Genomic DNA, 19528 nt, shown 5'->3' with positions numbered 1-19528 from the left:
TCAAAAAAGTTTTTTTTAAAATTCACAGAAAAATACTTATAGGCCTACCAGCCGAAAACTTTTGAATCATGCGCCTTGGGGGTTGCTGGGAGTTCACGGATCAAGGCGTTGTTTTGTTTACAATCGTTACACAGGCGCGCAAGCGCTAATTTCTTTCTTATCGCACTAAAAAGTAACAGTGACACATCTCAAAAATTATTTCGTCGCTTTGACATAATTTTTGCACCGTTTTAAATTATCCGTTACATGGAGTATTATATATGAAAATGTGCGCAATTTCATGTAGAATACAACAACAAAAAATATTCAAGATTGTAGCTTTTATCAGTTTTGAAATATTTTCATATAAATAATGATAAGTACCAAAATTTCAACCTTCAGTCAACTTTGACTCTACCGAAATGGTCGAAAAACGCAATTGTAAGCTAAAACTCTTATATTTTAGTAATATTCAATCATTTGCCTTCATTTTGCAACAAATTGGACGTCTCTAGCACAATATTTCGATTTATGGTGAATTTATGAAAAAACTTTTTCCTTACGTCCACGCGGTAACTCTTCCGATAAATTTTTTCGTGCGATTGTCCTAATGTTTGCACCATTTTAAATTTGCCGTTACATAAAGTTTTATATATGGAAAAGTGCGCAATTTCATGCACAATACAACTAAAAACAATCCATGGTTGTAGCTTTTATCAGTTTTGAAATATTTTCATATAAATAACGATAAGTGCAAAAATTTCAACCTTCGGTAGACTTTGACTCTACCGAAATGGTTGAAAAACGCAATTGTAAACTAAAACTATTATATTCTAGTAATATTCAATCATTTACCTTCATTTTGCAACGAATTGGAAGTCTCTAGCACAATATTTCGATTTATGGTGAATTTATGAAAAAAAAAAACACTTTTCTTTATGTCCGCGCGGTAACTCTTCCGAAAAAAATCTGAAATTTTTTCTTGCGATTGTCGAAATGTTTGCACCATTTAAAATTAGCCATTACATAAAGTTTTATATATGAAAATGTACGCAATTTCATGTAGAAATTGCGCACAACAAAAAATGATTGAAGGTTGTAGCTTTTCTCTTTTTCGAAATATTTGCATATAAATCACAATAAATAGAAAAAAAACCACGTTCGGTCAACTTTGACTCTACCAAAATAGTCGAAAAACGCAATTGTAAGCTAAAACTCTTACAATCTAGTAATATACAGTCATGTATCTTCATTTTGAAACAAAATCGAAGTGTCTAGCACAATATTTAGATTTATGGTGAATTTAAAAAAAAAAACTTTCTTTCCCTCCGCGCGCCGATTCGCGGCCGCAAATCTCCGAAATGCGTACGTCGCATTCTCCTAATATTTGCTCCTTTTTATATTAGGCGTTTTATAGAGTTTCATATATGAAAATGTGTGCAAATTCATGAAGAATACAAACAAAATTATTTGAAGGTTGTAGCTTTTCTCATTTTTGCAATATTTGCATATAAAAAAATATATATAAAAATTTCGACATTCGGTCAACATTAACCCTTAAACGCCGACTGGACGTATTTTACGTCGAGATAAATTGTCTGTCGGGTGCCGACTGGACGTATTTTACGTCGACATACGAAAGTTTTTTTTAAAATTCGCGGAAAAATACTTATAGGCCTACCAGCCTAAAACTTTTGAATCTCGCGCCTTGGGGGATGCTGGGAGTTCACGGATCAAGGCCTTGTTTTGTTTTGAAGCGTGACCCAGGTGCGCATGCGCGATATCCCTTCTTCTCGCTCCAGCCAGCATCAGTAGCGCACCATCTGAGAGCGATCTTTCGTGAAAAGCGTGTTTTTCTGGACTTGTGCGAGACTTTAGTCATTTGTATTGCTACAGGACATTCATAGATATGTCTCAACGACGTGTGAACCATGAAAGGCGCGTTTTACCCGTCGGAAGGGATCGTGTAAGGCGAGTTTTGGACCTGGATGCTGGCGAGGGGCCAAGCACCCAGCATGACCCCGCGCCTCAAGGCCGTTCTGTGCGGTCACGTGTGGCTGAAAGTGTTTCAGGAACACATCGTATGCCTTTGGTTACCCCTAGGAAGCATGTGGGCGTCCTTAGGGGCATTCGTAGGCATTTGGGAGGCCTCCAACCAAGGGACATAGACGAGTATCTTTCGGAGCTTGATCGGGAACATGTCGCAAGTCCTCATTTTGATGGCGGATGGTCATCGAGTGATGAGGACATCAGTCCCGATGAAAGTGAGGATGAATATTTGCCCCCAATGTCCGTTCAAGGCTCACATCCCGAAAGTGAGCTCGAATTCAGTGGGTTCAGTGCTTACGAGGGGGAATCTGAGGAGGAGAGGGAGGGTGGGGATACGGGCTCAAGTTTTATCGCAGAGGATGATACAGAAAGTGAGGGCCTAAGTGAGGGTGATGGGCCAACGGGGGTGGGTAGTGTGCATCGTGCCCGCACCCGTGCGCGTGCGCGCGCACGGGCACGGGCACGTAGAAGGTCGGCTCGTCGCGCCAGCCAAGGTGAAGGTCGGTCGTCGGAGAGTGACGAGGGGTGGACGGAGGACCCCACCCCTCCTAACATGCACCCCTTCACGGCAACCCCTGGGATGACCGTACCAGTACCCCTGACTGTTTTGGGTTCATCCAGCTTTTCCTGACGCGGGAATTGCTGGAATACCTGGTACACGAGACGGTGGACTACGCTCGGTACTGCCGGTATGAGCTGAGGACGACCTTTTCGTATTACTGGCGGGGTTGCAACCTCATTGACATGGCGCATTTTTTGGGGCTCCACATTTATTTTGGTATGACACCTGCTGTCGACGTCAGGCAATATTGGAGGAGAAATTATTTTTTATGTATGCCGAATGTGCCTGGTGTTATGTCCCGTGATAATTTCTGGCGTTGGACACGGTACTTCAACGCCTTCAACCGAAAGGGCCATACCCCGGAATAACAGTGATCGCCTCATTTTAGTGCGTACAGTGTTGGATTATATCCGTGAGCGGTGTAGTAATCTCGTGATTCCTGGAAAGAACCTGTCTTTGGATGAGGGGATGATGCCTTACAAAGGACGTCTAAGTATAAAGTGTATAACCCAAGAAGCCAAAGAAATATGGTGTGAAATTCTTTCTCATTACCGAGGCCAACACTGGATACGTTGTGGACTTTTCAGTGTATACCGGGGTCTTCTCTACGCTGCGTGACACTGTATTCAACCTTGTGGGACGTTTCCGTAACCAGGGATATCACCTGTTTATGGATAATTATTATAACTCGGTATCCCTGGCCCAGGAACTGTATGAAGCAGGTGTTCACGTCAGTGGTAACCCTTCGGTTGGTGCGTGGGGCCCCGAATGTCCTCAAGAGGTTCGCTAGTCATCCGCAACACTGGCAAGAGGAGAGACAGAGTGGCGGCGGAAGGGCGCTGTCTTCGTCATCTGTTGGAGGGTGTCCGACTCGTCCCCATGATTACGACGAGTCATGAAACCCATCCAAGAAGAGATCGTACAGCAGAAGAAGACACGTAGTGACAGGGACCGAGTTGTGTTTGAGGAGTTTCGTACCGAGCGGCCTACTGTCATTGGGCACTACAACAGGCACATGGGAGGAGTTGATCTCTTTGATCAGCTCATCCAGTACTATCCCTTCGCCAGGAGAACCGAAAGGTGGACACAGAAGCTCCTCAAATACATCCTTCAGTTGGCCCTCCAAAATGCCTACATACTGTACTGTGGGTACCGCGGTGACAATCTTCCGAGGTTGACCCCACTACAGTTGACCCACATAGAGGTAGCCGGGAATGCCCTCATCAACTTCGATCCCGATGAGTGGCCTTCCATAACTGACCCCCTGCCCCGAGCTGCAGATCTGCCCCTAGAGGAAAGGGCAGATAGGAGGGCCAACTTCGCTCGACCTGCCGCCGCCCCTGCTGACGACGCCCCTGCTGACGACGCCCCGTGCTGCCGCCGCCCCTGCTGACGACGGCCCTGCTGTCCGCCGCCCCTGCTGCCCGCCGCCCCTGCTGACGACGCCCCTCTTGCTGCCGGCCCCCGCCATCACCGCTTCTCGTCGGGTAGTGGACCCTGCGTGTCGGCTGCAGCCAGGGGAACACATACTGGAGGCCTTAGAAGGGCGAAGGCAGAAACGGTGCCGGGTGTGCCATATGAATGGCAGAAGGAGAGACACCCGGTTCTTCTGTCGTCTCTGCAAAGTTGCTCTTTGCCGGTATGGGGAGTGTGACCGAAAGTACCACACTAAGGTCATGTATTGGAGCGCGCCCCCTAAAACCGAACAAGCGGAGGGCGCACGGGGCCGCCGGGTCCATCAGCAGTAAGGGCGCGCCGGTCTCCCTCACCTCCACCTGTACCTCGTCATGTTGAGTGGAAAAAAATGCAAGACTCTTCAATGGAGGAGGGAGAAAACAAGAATAGAACGAAGAGTCAGGATTACGAGTGAGTATTCTGCATTTATTTTATATTTAGTTTTATATTTATTCAATTTTTTATATATCTGAATGTCTGCATGATAAAATAATAATAAGACATTTCATTGTATGCGAAAAGAGAAGTGTCACCTGCATTCCTTTTATTTATGTATTGGTACCAGAATCGAAGAATGTAATATATATATTTTACGTATAAAAAAAAAAAAAAAAATTATATATATATATATATATATATATATATATAGTATATCATATATATATATATATATATATATATATGATAATAAATATATTTTTGTTGGGGTAAGCAAATTACTTACAGTCTAGTAATATTCAATCATTTACCTTCACTTTAAAACAAATTGCAAGTCTCTAGAACAATATCTCGATTTATGGTGAATATTTGGAAAAAATATTTTTATTCCCTCCGCGCGCCGATTCTCGGCCGAAAATCTCCGAAACGCGTAGGTCACATTCTCCTAATATTGTGCCTTTTCATATTACACTTATTTTATAGTTTTATATATGGAAATGTGCGCAAAAACATGCACAATATAACAAAAAATATTGGAAGGTTGTAGCATTTCTCATTTTTGAAATATTTGCATATAAAGTACGATAAGTACGAAAAAAACTACGATCGGTCAACTTTGACTCACCGAAAGGTCAAAAAACGCATTTATAACATAAAAATCTTACAGTCTAGTAATATTCAATCATTTATCTTATTTTAAAACAAATTACAAGTCTCTAGAACAATATTTCGATGTATTTTTGGAAAAAAATATTTTTTGTATTTTTTCCCTCTGCGCGCGATTCTCGGCCGAAAATCTCCAAAACGCGTAGGTCACATTCTCCTAATATTTGAACCTTTTCTATTACGCTTTTTTTAAAGGTTTATATATGGAAATGTGCGCAAAATCATGCACAATATAAACAAAAAATATTGGAAGGTTGTAGCATTTCGCCCTTTTGAAATATTTGCATATAAAGTACGATAAGTACGAAAAAAAACTACGATCGGTCAACTTTGACTCAACCGAAAAGGTGAAAAAACCCATTTATAACATAAAAATATTACAGTCTAGTAATATTCAATCATTTATCTTAATTTTTAAACATATTGCAAGGTAGTCTCCAGAACAATATCTCGATTTATGGTGAATTTTTGAAAAAAATATTTGTTTTCCCCTCCGCGCGACGATTCTCGGCCGAAAATCTCCAAAACGCGTAGGTCACATTCTCCTAATATTTGAGCTTTTCATATTACGCTTTTTTTAAAGATTTATAGATATGGAAATGTGCGCAAAAACATGCCAATATAACAGAAAATATTGGAAGGGTTGTAGCATTTTCTCATTTTTTGAATATTTTGCATATAAAGTACGATAAATACGAAAAAACACTACGATTCGTCAACTTTGACTGCACCGAAAAGGCAAAAACGCATTTATAACATAAAAATCTTACAGTCTAGTAATATTCAATCATCTATCTTTATTTTAAAACATATTGCAAGTCTTCTAGGAACAATATCTCGATTTATGGTGAATTTTTGAAAAAAATATTTTTTTCCCCTCCGCGCGACGATTCTCGGCCGAAATCTCCGAAAACGCGTACGGTCACATTTCTCCTAATATTTGAGCCTTTTCATATTACGCTTTTTTTTAAAGGTTTATATATGGAAATGTGCGCAAAAACATGCACAATATAACAGAAAATATTGAAAGGTTGTAGCATTTCTCATTTTTGAAATATTTGCATATAAAGTACGATAAGTACGAAAAAAACTACGATCGGTCAACTTTGACTCAACCGAAAAGGTCAAAAAACGCATTTATAACATAAAAATATTACAGTCTAGTAATATTTCAAATCATTTATCTTCATTTTAAAACATATTGCAAGTCTCTTAGAAACAATATCTCGATTTATGGTGAATTTTTGAAAAAAATATTTTTTTCCCCTCCGCGCTACGATTCTCGGGCCGAAAATCTCCGAAACGCGTTAGGTCACATTCTCCAATATTTGAGCCTTTCTATTACGCTTATTTTAGAGTTTTATATATGAAAATGTGCGCAAAGACATGCACAATATAGCAAAAATTATTGGAAGGTTGTAGCATTTCTCACTTTTTTTATATTTGCATATAAAAAAAAATTTTAAACAAAAATTCGACATTTGGTCAACTTTAACTCGTTTGAAATGGTCGAAAACTGCATTTGTAAGCTAAAACTCTTACAGTATCGTAATATTCAATAATTTTCCTTCATTTTGAAACAAATTGCAAGTCTCTATAACAATATTTCGATTTATGGTGAATTTTTTAAAATATTTTTTTACATCCGCGCGCCACGAATTCATGCATCATTTTTTGATAATATTTTCTCTGTGTTGCTTTTATCGTTTTACAATGTGTTATATATCAAAATGATCGCAATTTAGTGCACATTACAACGAAAAAAAGGTAACTTGTTACCTCTAACCGTTTGGTGCACAGCGCGATTTGAATACAATTATATATGAAATTTCGTTTTTGCGCTATCATATATCGCATTATTTATATATAATAATGATAATTTTTTTCATTTCTGATGGTTACATACTAAACTTCAAGCAATGACAAAAAAAGGAGCCAAAAATGAACTCTTAATCTTGAAAACTAAGCGCGCTGTGATTTTTTGAAAAAAATATTTTTTCCGCTTCCGCGCTCACTCTCAAACCCCTCCGGCATACGGGAGTCATTTTTTTATTTACCGCTTCGGCGTTTAAGGGCTAACTCGTCCGAAATGGTTGAAAACTGCAATTCTAAGCTAAACCTCTTACGGTATCGTAATATTCAATAATTTGTCTTCATTTTGGAACAAATTGGAAGCCTCTAGAACAATATTTAGATTTATGGTGAATTTCTGAAAAAAAAAAGTTTTACGTCCGCGCGTTACGAATTCATGCATCATTTTGTGATAATATGTTTTCTGTGTTGCTTTGATCGTTTTACAATGTGTTATATATCAAAATGATCGCAATTTAGTGTACAATACAACAACAAAAATTAACTCGTTAGCTTTAACTGTTTTTCGCACAGCTCGATTTGAATACAATTATGTATGAATTTTTTTTTTGTCGCTACCATATATTGCATTATTTAAATATGATAATTATATTTTTTTTTTTATTTCTGATGGTTGCATACTAAACTTCATGCAATGACAAAAAAAAGGAGCCAAAAGTAAACTCTTAATCTTGAAAACTAAGCGCGCTGTGATGTTTTGAAAAAATTATTTTTTCCGCTTCCGCGCTTACTCCTAACCCGCCTCGGCATACGGGAGACGTTTTTGTTTTTAGGGCCTAGGCGTAAGAGGGTTAAGCTATAATAAACTTATATCTTATGCGCGTCAAACAAAGGAACATAACCCAGTTTCTCTCGTCCGTTCTCTAGAGTTAATGTTCGATCTTTGATAGGCAGAAGATGTGGCGACAGAACACCCTTTATAGCTAGCGTGATAGCTTCCACATAGTCTTTTGATTTTTCAATAAAATGTGAAATTTTTGTACAGATATGGTCTACTTTAGAATTGTAATGCGCTAATGTTGCCAGCAAGTGTTGCACCTCCATCATCTGATTGATATTACTAGAAGGTTCGTTCACCAAAGTCATAAGTTGATTAATAGATGATAATTGTTTACGAAGTTCGGAAACAGCTAATTCATTTTCATGTTGCAAAAACTCAATTCTCTTATTCTGATCATTAATTTTAAGACAATTTGAAATTTCTTAGCCTAAACTTGCAACAGACCCGAAGATGTTGGGCGCAGCAAATATAAACGGGTTACGTCTTTCTAGGCTACGGTGCCGCACGGTCCACATAAGCAGATCACGAGCCAAACATTCTGCTTCAGCAGTTTTGTTTTGCAAGTCGAATGATAACATTTCTGCAACACTTAGAGTTTGTGCTAGCGAAATCTCTGGATTTAAAGGAAAATGACGTTGATGTAACTGATTCAATGATTCGGCAAACCGCGACAAGTCGCTTTTTAGGTTAATGACATCATCTTCTGGCAGGAAAATTGCTCGCAAATCAACTTCTATAACTATATTGCTTGCTGTAATGAAAACGTCCTCTGTTCTTCCAATTATAGAGCCATGTGTAAAATGTATATTTTTTGTTTTAGCACTCTTCCCACACGACAAGAATGTCTGAACGAATAGTACCACTCCGAGCAATATAGCTTCATGTTGGAAACCTGCAATTAGTGAAATATATTTAATTACTCATGTTTAGGTTATCTACTTTTATACAAAACAGAAAAATGTTTTCATACAAATATTATATATACATACTTTTATCATGCAAGTTTCATAGGTACTTTTTATTAGTTATGTTTCATATATAGGCATACATAAATTTCTCTCTCTTTCTTTCTACCCCTTTTCTTAACTGCGAACATGAGCCAACGGTATTATTCTCACATCAGTGGGTTGGGTTATGTTTTGAACTTTAAATCTGTTGGCCATTAACATTTCTAAAATGCTAAACGGGCCTTCAAACTTAGGTGTTAATTTTTAGTTCAATCCCTTGCATACATACACTTGTAAGTAGACTTGGTCGCCTACTGTATATGTTTTAGTTGGCTTAGCGATTTTATCATGATTTCTTTTCATTATGATTTGTGATTCTTCTAAATTCTTACGAAGTATATTGTATCGACTTACACTTGCTTCCATAACATCCCGTAGGGGATTCGATAAATGAGTTGTAGGTGTAACTCGTAATACGTTTAACACCTTCCTATTTACCCTCTCAACTAATCCATTAGACTCTGGGTGGTAGATCATGGTATTGATTTTCTTTATGCAAAGGAATTCACACAACGAGTTAAGGAAATGATTATTGAATTCTCCACCCAAGTCAGAGATTATCATATGTGGAATTCCATGTTTACAAATGTAGCACTCGTAAAATTTCCTAGCACATTCAATTGCGGTTTTAGTTTTTAGTGCTATCAAATCTGTATATCGAGTCAAGGCATCTATTATCACTAAGAGGTGCTTATTTCCTCGGTCTGACTCGTAAAACCCTGTTAATAAATCTAAGTGTACTCTTTCAAAGGGTTGGTTGGGCACGGGATAGGCCCCCATGCTGACAGGTGTCTTAGTGTGCCCTTTGTTTTCCTGACAAGTGCGACAATTAGCTATGTGTTTTTTTATGTCTGTAAGCATCGTATGCCAATAAAATAATGATTTGGCTTTCTATGACATGATAGAGAACCCTGGATGACCATGTAATGGATTGGAATGCAACCAGTTTAAGACGGTTGGTATAAGTGAGATTGGTACCACTACCTGGTCATTAGTCACCTGCGGGGTGTTGCGGGTTTTCCTTGTCACGGACCTACACAGAATATTATCCTTAATTATATAATTCTGCTGCGTATACTTCACATATTCCTTTTCCTTAGGATTCCCGTTCAGAGCATCTATTATTTTCTTTAACTGCTGATCTTTTCTTTGTTCAGTCTGTACTAGTTCAGCACTCCAACCCGCGTCTTCCTGTTCAGATACAGTTTTAACAATAGGCACGGATGTTGATATATCTACTAGTTCAGCTAATGGCTCTGTACAAGATGGCGCGGGGTTGCCTGATAATGCGTCAGCAATGATATTTGCTTTCCCAAGTAGATATCCTATCCTTGCGCCAAAGTCTTGAATGATCATATGCCACCGAGTTCTTTTGGGACTGTGACTAAAGCCTTTAAAGAAGTTGGTAAGGGGCTTATGGTCAGTAAGAACCTTGACAGGATAGCCGTATATTATGAACTTAAAATGCACTAGTGAGTTAACAATAGGTAGCCCTTCCTTATCTATTACTGCATACTTACTTTCAGAAGGTCTCAGTTTATGTGAATAAAAAGCTATAGGGAAGACTGTTTGTCATATTGCTGAAGCAATACCCCTCCTACCCCTAGGTCTGAGGCGTCAGTTGCAATAAAGAATTCCTTACCGAAGTCAGGAAATTTTAAGATAGGTGAACTGCATAATTCCTCTTTCAAGGTATCAAACGCCTGTTGATGCTTCTCAGACCATATAAAATCTATGCCCTTCTTCGTAAGATCGGTTAGAGGAGCGGCTATAATTGAGTAATTGCGTATAAAACGGCGGTAATACCCACTACAGCCTAAAAATTGCTGTATCCCCTTGACGTTAGTAGGTATCAGAAAGTTACGAATAGCCGACACCTTATCATGGACTACCTTAAGACCTTGACTAGACTCCGTAAAACCTAAATAGACTAGTTCTGTTTTGAAAAATTCACACTTAGTTATCTTTACTCTTAAATTATGATTCACACTTAGTTATCTTTACTCTTAAATTATGCTGCCTTAGTCTGTAGCAAGAGCTCTAGTTTACGTAAATGTTCTTGTAAGGTATTAGAAAAGATTACAAGGTCATCCATATAGGCATGTAGCGTATCTCCTAACAAGTCTCCGAACACTATTAATCATTCTGGTGAATGTAATTGGGGCGCAACGTAAACCAAAAGGCATACGTAAAAGTTCATAATGTCCCCTAGCTGTGCTGAAGGCGGTGTATGGGATACTCTCTTTTTCTAAAGGTATCTGGTGAAAGCCTTTAAGTAAGTCCAAACTGGTGAAATATTTGTTCTGTCCTAACAAGGATAAAATATCGTCCGTACATGGCACTGGGAATCGATCGGGAATCGTTTCCTCATTTAAGTGACGGAAATCTACGTAGATATGCGAGGTTCGATCTTTTTTCGGTACGACGATTAAGGGGAAATTATAAGGGCTGTTCGATTTCCTAATGACTCCTTCTTCTAACATTTTACCTACTTCATCATTGATCTCATTCTGGAATTTCATGGGGAGTCGGTACGAAAGTACATAGATGACTTTATACATGTCTTTTAACCTTATTTGGTGTTCAATGATATCAGTTTTTCCCAAGGATCCCCCGGTAGTAGAGAAAACATCACGATATTTAGTTAAAAGATAAAAAAATTTCTGCTGAATCTCCTCTTCTTGAATATCTTTATTGATTTTACCTTTAATAGATTGTAAGAGGGATTCGTCCACAACTGATTGAGCGTGATTAATTTCAGCAATGGTAAGAATGCGATATTTTTGTGGATCACTAAAGTGGTATTCAAATGATTGCAGACTTCAATGTTAACTTGTTGCTGTGAATCAACAGTGTATGTTGCTTGTGTTACGGACAATCGGTTAATTTTCAGAGTGTCTGAAAGGATTAACATTTCGGATCCCGGCAAAGTCTTCTTTACATGCACTAATATTCGAAGGTACGTTCGGCTCGAGAGTTTGCGTGCAAGCTGCTATTACAGGTGTGCGAGAATTCTGTTGGGTTGCTTGAACAATATCAGGATTCATGAGACAAGTGATTGGTTCCTCAATGTACGTTACTGTTTGATTGTTTGTCTTTTTTTTTGTCCAAAACTGATTTTAAGGTGTTAGAAGTCTTATAGTATTTTCCTTTGATATACACGCCGTGTTTGGCAGGGGCTAAGGTAATGTTTTGAATGGCCATAGACGGGTATCCTATAATTACAGCTGGATACATATCAATGTTTTGTACAACGATAAAGGTATCGGTAAACATGCGCTTACCCACCTTGTACTGAATATGACTTACTCCTACTACACTTAATTCATTATTTCCAATACCCGAGAGCCTCACTCCGGACTTCTCAATGAGGAAGTTCGAAAACAACATGTGATGAGTCCGCAGATCCATGATATTACGTGGACTACCGGAATCAAAAAACAGTGTGAAGGGTCGGTTCTTTAAATTTACGGCATGCAATGCAGGACGTAATTCATCTTTACTGATGATAGCATGTATTTGGTGGAAGTCTATGGGGGCCTGTACTGGTTTTTTGGATTTGGTCGTGTGGTTCATAGGAAAATTCTGTGTCTCGCATTGATCTTGTAGATGATTAAATTTGTTGTTTGATTCAAAAGATGTTGATACGAATGACCCAACATCATTCTCTCCCCTACTGGAGTTAATTACATGGTATTTGCTTTGCTTGCACACTCGGAAAATTTGACTGACTCTGTGAGTTCGGGTTCGATGGCCCGAGAACAGAGTTACCTGAAGCACGATTTGTTTGTTTGTGATTTTGAACAGCGTTACTGTTTGCCTGTTTCTTCTTATAGTAATGAGGATTCTTCTTCTTATCATTGGCAACGGTTTGCGTGTTTTTGGCATTCTGCTGTTGGTTATATGAGAAGCAACGATTGTAAGAATGACTGGAGCTGTTATGAATCGAACAATAGCGCGTTCGACAGTCTCCAATCATATAGCCTGATTGCTTACAATTGTAACAAGTTACCCCTGCTGCGTTATTATTGACTATATTTACTTGCTGTGGTTTACTTTCATTTTTTGCAAAAACTTGAGTAAGCAAGGGGTCGAGATCAGTGCACTTAGACATGTGTTTTTTAATTTGTTTATATATCTCTAGTTCCGTACTGTCGGGCGTTAGTTTCTTGTCAAAACACTGTACCAAAGCTTCGGGCAACATAACTGTTATGCAGGTTAAATATGTGAGCCTAATAAAGTCTTTTACGGCCATATTCCTTCCCGTAACCCAAGTGGAATTACGCAAACTATCCTGATATTCATTCAGTCAGTCAGCAATTAGTGCCGCCCTCTCTACAACATTAAGCTGAGTCATAGAGGACCGATTAAGGATGTTCCTCAAAGCTAAGACTACGTCCAAGGCTTCTTCACCGCCATATATGGCACGTAATCTAATTTTAAATTCATCCCATGTATCCACTTCTTGGAAAGAGACTCCTCTCAGGTACGAACCTGCATCTCCTTTAGCAAAGTCAATGAAACTTTTAGCTTCCTGTAATTGTACAGATGGGTCAGTGATGCATTTTGCTTTTAAATGAGCATCTACTGATGAGATCCAAGACCCGACACTTTGAGGCAAGAACCCATTGACCCGGCCTTGAAAGGGAGCAATTGCAGACCATGCGCTTACCAAAGTAACAACTGGGTTGGGAGAAAGGTTGCTGGGTGCGGAAGTACTGGCTGCAGCAGTGGTGGCCATTGTGACGTTTGCTTTTTTCTTATCACTACGATTCCTAGCAATCCTATCGAAATATCTATATGAGTACACTCGTCCACTGCGTAAATGCATATGCAATATAAAATAAGAAAAATGTGTTACAGATAATAACAGAGTCCCCCAAAATGATAAGATTAAAAACAAATAATATGATAAAGATATTTCCGGAGAACTTCTGGAAGAAGAAAAAAATTAGCAACAAAGATAAAAAGGCCTGCAGGGCGAGAATCCGTAGTTGAAGATAGATTTCTGCAAGGATGAGAGATTAAAACTAACATATAACTCACCCCCAGGAATAATGGACGATCTATCTTGTGTATGGAGAACACTCACAGTCACACACCAAAATGAATAAAGAATTGTACTTAGCTGCGGTGTTTTGATGATGTCACGGCTTCGCCTTTTCCCGTCCTGCTCCACGGTTGACCGATATCTCCGCTCGCCTTCTGATCATGCATTGTTTGTTTGTTGAATGATTCGGTTCCTGTTGCAGCAGACACGTCCGGTTTGTTGAATGATTCGGTTCCTGTTGCTGCAGACACGTCCGGTTTGTTTCTTGAAGATATGTGATGAAAGACATTCACTAAATGATGCTATAGCCTCTTGAGTGCATCTCGATGAAGGACATTTCTTAGAGTTCGTAGGGTGCTTTTTGTTGCCTCCAAGTTGCTTGAAGATCCTCTTTCCTCTGTTGACTTCTGATATATTACATTTTCTATGATACGTTAAGCTTCGGTTGACGTAGAGACTTCTCGCTGCCACCAAATATACGGGATACGCCTATTTATAGAAAGGCATCCTATTGGATGTTATACCGTGTGATTTTATACGCAAGTATCTGTTTGTCTACTTCCCATTCTCGTCGGAGTGATATCAATGCAGAGATTTTCTAAGTTTCGTTAGTATCTTCTTTGAGTATAGAGGTGAAGACTTCAAATTCATAGTTGTCAAACTTAACATATATTTTGAAACTACATCTCTTGAGTAGAGGAAGAAGTGATTTCAGAGAACTTGTCTCGATGAGTGGAAGTAGAGATCTAAGTTACAAAGTCTTTTACAAAGATAATAGAGCAAAGCTTAGCTCAGCATACATAACATACAGACAGACGAACATGTGAGGCAAAGGCACTGTGACCTGTTTTACAAGACAATGCTTTTGATTACACAGGCAAATGCAAACCAGGGCGTCGCAGATACAACGCGGCAGCGTCTAGCTTGCATCCTGTTTATTAGCTCTTATCGCACTCCTTGTTTTCGCCAGTGACCCCTTGGATCATGGGCTTATTTACATATGTGGAATATATATGTCTATCTAATGTGATCATTACATATATATATATATATATATATATATATATATATATATATATATATATATATATATATATATATAGTAGATATTGGTTTTTTACGTAATGATAGTGTCTAAAAAATCTATACACCTCTTGGTATTTTGAAAGTCAAGATTGTGCGTTGGAGGAGTGAGTGTGAAGGACGATTTTAGGACACTCAGATAATCTACTTACATTATATAATAAAAATAATAAAAGTAGAAAACTCATTGTGAGACAAGATTTCAAAAATCTTCTTTTACACTAACGTTATAGGATTACAATTTTTCCTTCAAAACGATGATCATTAGCTAATTGACTGAAGTGTTATATCACGTTGCCATCATCGATGTACTATATCTTTCAACGGAATAACATCATTATGACCTTAACAAGGCATAATTGATTTGCCATTATAGATTTTCTTCGTTTCTAGGTAATCCCTAATCATATATATATATATATATATATATATATATATATATATATATATATATATGTGTGTGTGTGTGTGTGTGTGTGTGTGTGTGTGTGTGTGTGTGTCATATTCAAAGGGATATGTTTTTTTTAAGAGAGGCTGAAATATTTACGGTGAAATTATGGTATGTATAAATGTGTAAATTAATATACATAAATATATAATTAGATACATATATACATATATATATATATATATATATATATATATATATAATATATATATATATATATATAGTAGGGCAACTTCTTTCAGACTATATACAGACATGGAATTAGTCTGTAAAATTATATACAAACATGCAATTATTTTTTATCTTGTGCCACGCACTGTTGCTACTTCAAAACAAGGTTTAAAGGAATGAAGAGATAATGAATAATTTTAGATAAAGATGGACAAATCATCCCTTTACCCAAATCTTCTAGACCAGCAATGTCATGTCAATATATTGATGGATGACAAAACGTAATAGACATTAAGAAAGACCCCAGAATAGCGTCGCTCGGCAGGTTCTGAAGCAAAGAAAACCACAGAAGATTAATAAAGCTCATCACTTTCTTAGAGCATTCAGTCATTTGACGTGCGTGATTTTAGTAAAGGTTCTTATTGCCAGTCCTCCATCACAGTAGTTAACAGGCGGAGTTTTCATTTCTTTGACTGCTACCTTGCCTAATCCCACGATCCGAATGTCGATCATTGGATCAAATTCCGAGTTCCGAAGGTCTCTCTATAAGAAAGGAGACCCGGAAAAAAAAACTTACAAGTTACAACTTCTTCAAAAGTAAGAAGTAATCGCTTTTTCTATTGGTACATTAGTATAGATAATCTTTGACGATGACTCTTTAGCCCCCAATAATTGCATATGAAATTCTTACCCGATCAAAAATTTCCCAATGTCAAGTAGAAATACGTAGTGCAAAGTAGTCTCTGAAGTTTTGTCAGAAAAATAAACATTATTTATAAAGAAATTATTTACAGTTTTAGTGTTGGGTCTATAGATCTATCATTAATTTAGATTTACTTTATTCATTGTCTTTATAACTAGCGGGTATTGTTGCCAAGTGGTCGTACGCTTAGCATTCTGCCTCCTTGGTACAGGGATTTAAATAGTCACACTTCCTCGTCGGTCTTGACCTACAAATTATAGAGGTCAGAGATATTTATTTTGCCCACGTAATTTTAAAAGTTTCGCACCTCCATCGAACAGGCTAAAGTGAAAATCGCGTTGCCTACAGTTAATGTTTACCCTTATTTTTATCTTATTTGTTGTATCCTGGAAGGAAAAGAACATTTTCTTGTTCAGAGGCACAATGCTTGTTAAAGGAAACAGGCCCATAGCTTTCCTATCCACGTCCGGTTTGGGAGATCCTACACCAAGGTTCCTTTGGATATTAGCCGAGAGTATTATCACTTTACCACGAGAACAAATAAGAGAGAGAAAAAGAGACATAGAGATAGCGAAGTAATTCATAATATTCAAGATAGCGATTCGTAGCACTGCGTTACCATAAATCCTTCCTTAAAAAACAAAATGATAAATTGTACGAGGTAACGAAGAGGGAGGAGGATTTATTTTCTTCCGTTTTTCTTTTCTCATTGTCCTTTTGCTTTCGAGCAAAGAATGAGATATTTTCATTGCAACCCAGATAAATGCATTCACGACGACGACCTTTTCAAAGGAATTTATTGTGGTTGCGGTGCCACATTTACTAAGAATTTATGGAGCCAATAAATGAGCCTTGGTCTTATATTCCTGCTTATCATGGTAATAACTGCCAAATGCAATTAATGGCCCTCTAAGCGCAAAGCTGGCAATAGAGAGATATAATACGTCTCCAAAATTCTAATTGGGGAGGTAATTAGGACACTAGAAAAAAGAACGAATGAGATGGATTGATGACGGAAAATTTTCATTTTAGAATTCTGTCCGAAAGCTTCTTTGAACATTGAATGGAGCGCAAAACATTCTTATACATCATAGCAATTTTTTCCATCGGTAATTAAATTTTAGGAGAATTTCCATTTCAGAAATACCGTAGGATTTTCCTTTATCATTGAGGAACAGTTAAAGAATAGTTGCCCTAGTTATTTTGCAATAGGTTATTCATTCATAAACAGTCATCGTATTGCATTCCTACTGGCGGCATGCATAGTAGGAATACTGTTTGGTCAAGAGATTAATATTTATCACGATGATTTCATCATTAATAAAACAAACATTCTTTTGAATATTTTATCATTTTCAGATTTAATCACTTGAATGGAGATTCTGAGATTATCTGTCTTAACAGATGGAACCTTTCCCATTCCGAAAACGAGTTTTTGTTCGAAACTTCAAAGTTTTCGCCTAACGCAAAGTAAGGTCGGGGAGCCAAGGTAAAAAACTATCAGCAGCCCTTCTTAAGCTAAGTAAGATGAATCCAGACATGAACTTGGGAAAGAACGAAATTCGAAAAAGAAAGAAATCTGTTTTCTTTTAGACAAAATAATTTTCGGAAATAAGATTAGATCTCTAACCGAGGAAAGTTATGTACTAGAGGGTTCATGAAATTCACCCTTTCTCTTGGACGCATTTTTAGCTTCCTGATCATCAAAACAATTCCTTTCTATTCTCTCGTTTACGTCAGTTACCCAGATTTCTCCAAGTCATCTGTTTCTACTAACTCAGCCCTTCTCAGTAATGCGCCCTTTCCACAATTCATTATTCTCATTTCTTTCCCGGAATTAAGGTATGTCATCTCTGACCGAGGAAGGTGCTGTGCCAGAACATGTCACCTGGTGGGGATAAATAATTTAACACACTTTTCATACCAACAAGTTTAGAATCTTGCACATTAGCGAAGAAAATTAGAAAACATAATACAGTGGACAAAGTAGGAACATGGATAAAATAATTTTTACACAACAGAAAACAGATAGTTATTGCAAACGATGAGAAATCGGATAAAGCTAAGGTAATATCTGGTGTGCCACAAGGTACGGTGTTAGCTGCATTGCTGTTTGTTATTATGATTGCAGACATAGACACTAATTTTAAGGACTCGGTATTGAGTAGTTTCGCCGATGACACAAGAATAAGTAGAGAAATTACTTGTGATGAAGATAGGAACTCGCTACAAAGAGACATTAACAAAATATATGAATGGGCAGAGGTAAATAGGATGGTACGTATTTAACTGTGATAAATTTGAGTCACTAAATTATGGAGACAGAGAAGGAAAGCTATATGCATATAGGGGACCTAATAACGAGACAATCATTAATAAGGAAGCATTTAAAGACCTTGGTGTGATATTGAATAGGAACATGTCATGCAATGATCAAATAGCAATACTACTGGCAAAATGCAAAGCAAAAATGGGAATGTTGTTACGGCACTTCAAAACAAGAAAAGCCGAACACATGATTATGCTTTATAAAACGTATGTACGTAGTCCACTTGAATATTGCAATATGATATGGTACCCACACTACCAAAAGGATATTGCACAAATAGAAAGTGTACAAAGGTCCTTTACAGTCAGAACAGAAGAAGTTAAGGATCTTGACTGCTGGGAATGACTACAGTTTTTAAAATTATATAGTCTAGAAAGGAGAAGAGAACGCTGCATGATAATACAGGCATGGAAACAGATAGAAGGAATTGCCGAAAACATCATGGAGCTAAAAATATCAGAAAGAGCTAGCAGAGATAGATTAATAGTGCCCAAATCTGTACCAGGAAAACTAAAGAAAGCACACAGGACATTAATCCACTATGCACCAGCATCGACAATGCAGCGTCTATTCAGTGCGTTGCCAGCTCATCTGAGGAACATATCAGGAGTGAGCGTAGGTGTGTTTAAGAATAAGCTCGACAAATATCTAAGCTGCATCCCAGACCATCCAATATTGGAGGATGCAAAATATACCGGAAGATGCATTAGGAATTCTCTGGTAGACACTAGGGGTGCCTCACACTGAGGGACCTAGGGAAACACGAACAAGCTGTAAGGTCTCTCTCTCTCTCTCTCTCTCTCTCTCTCTCCTCTCTCTCTCTCTCTGCTTTCGGAATGAACTTTGCAGTGTTTAATAAGTTACACAATTTAATTTGATTCTCTGCCAATCTTCGTGCATATTTAATGTTGTTCTTGTAATACAGTATTTACCTA

The sequence above is a fragment of the Macrobrachium nipponense genome, chromosome 1, assembly GCF_015104395.2.
Source record: "Macrobrachium nipponense isolate FS-2020 chromosome 1, ASM1510439v2, whole genome shotgun sequence".
Lineage (NCBI taxonomy): Eukaryota > Metazoa > Arthropoda > Malacostraca > Decapoda > Palaemonidae > Macrobrachium > Macrobrachium nipponense.
Note: the sequence above shows the minus strand (reverse complement) of the source record.